We start from the raw sequence: 6,000 nt of genomic DNA on the forward strand, positions 1-6,000 counted from the left end.
AGTTCCTCTCCTGGGAATATTAATAAGAACATATAGAAGCTGTATTTTCTGAATTCTTACTTGAAAAATTCTGTAAGTACAGTAGATTCCACAGCATTATCCTTATACTTAGATGATTAACACAGCTTCACCAGTTCTCCAGATGAAATTCCTAATTCCTAATGAGCGAAAGTCATTCTCCTCCCTTGCTCTTCTAGCCACAGTGATTTTATATTTCTGGCTTCTCGGGTTTTTAGTGTTTCTTTTCTTCCTGAGATTTCAAGGCTGGTGGTTCGTGTGGGTTCGAGGGAGTGTTTTTCCCTCCTGACCTCTGAAGGTTTTAGGTCTGATTCAGTGTCTCTGTGCTCGGTGTGGCGCGAGAAGGATGAGGAGTCTCAAGGTCTTGGTTTTCTTGGTTTCTCACGTTGTTTATTAATTCTTATCTTACAATTCTCTGTGTCCGGCCAAGATGTTCACAGCAGCTTGGGCACGATGTGATTCCCTTATGTCCGGCCAAGATGTTCACAGCAGCCTGGACACGATGTGACTCCCCTCCTGCGATGGGAGGTTGCTACCTCTTATACAGATAACTATGTACCCATTATTTACAATTCTGTGCCAATGTCTATCACCTATACTAGAAGGGTCATTTCTACTTTGACCCAATCCACTGAAACTACTTTGTGCCCACGTCACTGCAGAAGATGGATGCCAAGGGAGAAGAAGAACCCAGGGCACCGCCCTAAATATCTCCATCTTGTCCCTTTGCATCTACATTCTAAAAATCCCCAAACTACAAAATCTTCTACACAGTGATAAACTACACTACTCTCTGTTACAAATCTGTGACTTGCAATTCTTCTCTGTGTTGGATGTTTTTCTCATGGACCAAAATCAAAGACTGTGTCGTCCTGGGCTCTGTGTCAGGCAAACCCCCCTGCACAGACCCCAGACCCTCTTTCTTGGGTCCCAGGCCTCTCTACCGAGGTCTGTGACCTTCCCAGGGTGCCCAGAGGGATGCCCTGGACTCCAACACTGGCTGACCATAATCCAGTCTCCATGGAAAATAAGGTCATGTCCTACATGGATTTTAATCCCTCCAGGCAAGGGGTTCACCTTCTCCTGAGGTGAGTGCTCCAGGCAGTCGACCCTTATGGAAAAGGTGAGCAGTACCAGTATGACTTACAGGTTTGTCTTGTGAAAATCAAGGTACCAAATCATCTGGTGTCTTGGCATTCTGCACCAGAGAGAAAGAGGGCAGCTGGGGACCTGAGCTCTCAGTACAGCAGCCTCTTAACCCTGTGCCTGGTGTTGCCTCCTGGCTAACACTTCAGAGGTGTCTGATTTTCTGCACTGGCTGAAAGGTCTCATAAGAATGCGAGTTTCTCTTTAAACTTGAAATGTCTTTTCTCTCATACACTCATCAGACACGCCCTTCTGTTGATGGATGAAGTTTTTATTTCCGCCTTTGGATCTTGAAGTGTATAAAGTATTAAAAAGGAAGTAATGGGAAAAGGGAATCTTTAAATTTCATTTTAATGAAATCTACTGTTTTTCCCATCTCTTCCCACTGCCAATGGCATCTGTGGCCTCTTATAACCTTGTTTACTTCTTATTTTGACAAGTGCTCTCTGCTTTGCCAATCAGCTTCTTTTTAGCTGTCTGCTTTTTCAGTTTAATGGAAAGTCAGCCTGCTATGTGGAGATCATTAAATCTCTTCTTTCTTGTGTTTCTTCTTCCCCCACTCCCCCCATTTATTTGACATGAGAGAACTTTGCAGAAGGCTTTTGCAAAAACATCAAAACTTCATACAATTTATTTAATTGTTTATAAAAATAAAAAGAATATGTTATATACAGTAGCTTAAAATGATCTTAATGATAAAGAAATGTATGCAGACATCTCTCCCTCCCAACGTGCTTTCAAGACTCTGTAGTCTGTGAACTTGATGGTTGCCAAGGTGAATGTTTGTCACCTTCTATGTAGTTTTTTCTCCTCTTTGATTTTATATGTTTTTTTGCAGCTGTTAAATTTCTGCATCTTCTCTGTCGTAAACATCTTGGGAATCAACATAACCCTTTGATGACTTTCTGCCTGCTCTTTAGAATTCAGAGCTACATGATTTTTTTTTTTTTTTTTTGCATTAATGGTAATTTCTTAAGTGAATAATTTCTTAAGTGACTATGAATATTAAGTCGTGTAACAAGCCACCTTTAACAATAGCTACATTAATCCAAACTTATGTGATTGTTTACTTCTTAAATTGTATTTCCTTTTTTGCTTCCTTAACTAAGGTTTATTTCTAATAGTTTGAACTCTATAGTAAAATGACATACACAGGGAAAGGCAAACTTAATTGTTTTGACATAGATTGCTGGGGCTCAACTTTAAAGGCTCTGGCAACTCAGCTCATGTTTACTCCAACATAGATTGGGAACACAAGCTGTCATTGACTGCAGCCCAACATCCCAGGCAGTTCAATGGCTCTACTGAGTGTTCATGTTATTTGAGACACATTTAAAACCTGATCTTAAATGCACCAGGGAGTCAATAGGAAACTCTAATGAAACTTGAGTATCTAGAGATGTAGAAGTAAACATATACAGAAGGATATGCAGGATTAATGTGTTGCAAGTGTGCAAGGGAGATTTTGAGTATCTATTAAATTCTGATTTGTTTGCTAGTCTTGTTTGCTCTTTTTCCATGATTTACTTAAAATGTTACTACACCATGCACAGATGAAAGCTGAAAGTTCTCCAAGAAAGTACAGTTCAGCTGAAATTTGAATTTTCTAAATTCAAAATCTTTCATTTTATTATATTTACATATGCATTTTTATATCTTGGGAAATGTAATCAGCAGGTTGGGTTGGTTGAAATGTGATGGTTTGTCATATTAAACCTAAATGATTCATTTTGGGACAGGTGTCTGCCTCATGAATTCTGTATCTGTTTCTTGAAATGTATTTTCCTGATTGATTTGATTGAGACACAGATTTGAAATTCACTTTTTCACACTGAAGTTAAGTATTCCTATCTGCAGCTCTTGTCTACTCCAGGACAAGGGAAGGATTCCCTTTCCTTGCTTTTCCTTTCTCCACTACTACATTTATTTCTTACTTTGTTGAAGATAGAGCATCTATTACCAAACTGAATTTAGATTTGCACGAATTTTCCATTGGTCGTTTGACAAGCAACATACGATCTGCATTTCCCACTTACCTGAACTCTCCATGCAATTCACTGGTGGCTTTGGCAACTACACAAAGTGCAGCACAAAGTGGAGTTGCCTTAGATTTACTTTTTTTCCCAGAGAACATTAGCATTCAGGTTCAGCCTGACTATGCTAGCTTTTGCTCTTGAGTCATCAACACATATAAAAGCCTTCAAGCCTTGCCATTGAAATTTTTTGTAGGCTCAGGCAGTATTTGTTTATCACAAACCTTTATAATATGAAAACAAATGAATGTAGTGTTTTAGTGCTGCTTTTTTCAATTATTATTTTATTTTTTTTTAAACAAATCTATACCGGGAAGACGGAATTTATTAACAGCTTAAGGTGATTTTTTTGTTTGTTTGGTTAGGACTTTGTCTCATGCTTTGCTTTCCTCACTGTAAGAAACAGTCAGGTACTGGGACAGTGCAGGCCAAGCTTAAGACAGCATAAATTGAACTGAAGCTTAAACTTGATTTTCTTCCTGTCATGCTTGTACATCTCCAGCATGCCTGCAGTGTTCCTATGACACTTTCAAGCAAGCTTATACTTGTGTCCCTTTTTACCTATAGCACAAGGGTACATAGCAGGGATTTGAGATGGTCTTAAACATATTTTAGACACCACATTTCTTACCTCAAAGTTTCAAGGGAAATGAAGGATTCAATGGAGAGTAGTAGAACTTTTACATGCTACAATACAAGTCACTTCTTGGTGTCTGGTTACCTGGATCTTTTTCTTCTCTTATCTTTTAGACTACAGAAGATTAAAAAGCAAATGGTTGTTTCTCTCTTCATCACCTAAATTCTGTCACACCTCCTTTCTCATTGCTTTCTGAAGCAGAAGGGAAAAGAAGGTTTTCTTGGTTTTTTTTCTACTTTTTTTCTCTCTTGAAATATTTTTCCTGTTCTACCAAATTTTGATTTCTGAGGATAAATGATAAATGAATAAACCACTGCTAAGTTCTTCAGAAATAGATTAAGATGCATGTAAAGAACTTTCAAACATCAGCTTCCTCTCTATATAAACAGTGCTACACCTCCTAAAAGCCTGTCTCTTAGAGAAGGCTGAACACAGATGTTTAGGAGCTATTGTAAAATGTGAAGGTACAATTTATTTTGGGAAAAGTGACTTTGATGCTCTGGGATAAAGAGCAGTGCAGGTAGCTGACCAGATGAGTGACTGAGTGCCAGGATAGATGACATTGAATTCTTAGTGCCTGACATTAAACAAGACTCATTACTAATAAGAAATAATTTCAAACTATGCAAAGAGAGAGCAAAGGGAGAAGCTGGAATGGAAACTTCAAAGAACTGATTGACTACAGCCAATCTTTTGCTGTCATCCTTTTAAAAAGAATATGTGCTTACAATTCAGGAACTGTGACCCCCATGGTGGGAGGCTCCAAGATTTCAGTGCCAACCATTCCCACTCCTGGACAAAAATCTCCAAAGAGCCCTGTGTTTACCAGATATGGCTTGAGAAACAGCACAAGATAAACAGGCAAGTCTGTGTATGTTGCCATCAGTGCTTTCAGGCATAAATTAAAATTTCAGTGTGAGTTACCAATAGGCTTCTTTTTTTTTCATTTTTAATTGGGAATGTGTTTGGCATTTCTCCAAGTCTGCAGATGATAGGATTTGTCTTCCTCCCTTTCATTATTTAATTAGTAATGTGCTTGTGCCAGCCTGTTTCTCAGACTCCTACATAGTACTGAAGTATTTGAGGTACAGCTCTGGAAGGAAATTGTGTGCATGTTTTTAAAATGTTCCTCTGCAAGGAAAAGCTTTAGTCCAGTGGGATTCTAACTTTCCAATGTAAAAGGTGAATTCATTAAGCTTAATTGAGGGTGACATTTGTGTAATTCTCTGAAAATCCTTATGATTTTAATACCCAAGAGAGGCAAAAAAAAAGAAGAAAGGATATTCCTTAAAGTGTCATTTGTACTTCCATTGTTAGCCAGGCCTGCAGTTTCTTTCCTGAGCTGTATATTTAGTGTAACTCATTTGAGCTACTCTAGACATTGTTTGCTATGAAACTGTCATGGTGGAACAGTTCTCCCCCAGACAAGAAGTGAATTCCTAGGAGCAGGAATGAGCCGAACAAGGAGGGAGATGGTCTAAGAGAACTGAATCTGCTTCCCCATTTACGCAGCCTGATGTGGAGCATGTTTTGTCTGATGAGAAGCGGGAAGAGAAGCTGCATTAGCTTAAAGTGGCTGGTGTTCTCTTCTTCCCTATCAGCATCACAATTGCATCCTGCTCTTGGAGGGGGAGGGATACTGGCACCTTCTGATATCCTGATTACCCTGACACTCCTCTAGCCAAATTAGTGAGGATAATGGATAATTCAACACAAATAGGAGCTTTTGGGATATGTGCGCTCCAGCATAGAGGCTGTTTCAGATTCTCATCCAGGCTTCAGGAATGTACCACACCTTGAATCCTGGTTTATTCTAGCAGCTCTGAGGTTTGAAGAGAAAAGCCTAAAATGCTTGTATTTCATACCCACAGTAATTCCCTGCAGCAATTCCAAAGGTGTTAATAAGGTAGGCAATTTAGAAGCATTTAAAATCGTAAGTGTTGCCCTAAGAAATAATCCAATTAAGTTTTAATAATAATGTAGGGTTGGGTACTTTTTAATTATTTTATGGTTTTGAGTCTTTAAAATTAATTCTTGTAATATATTACAGCTTTTACCCTTGAGACTGTATGTTAAAAAATCCTCTTTATTTTTAATTGAGCATACGATTTCAGTTAATAGCCCACCTCTTGAAGTAATGTAAGAAGCATTTTCAAATGCCATATG

The sequence above is a fragment of the Zosterops lateralis genome (assembly GCF_965231275.1).
Source record: "Zosterops lateralis genome assembly, chromosome: 4".
NCBI classification, from domain to species: domain Eukaryota; kingdom Metazoa; phylum Chordata; class Aves; order Passeriformes; family Zosteropidae; genus Zosterops; species Zosterops lateralis.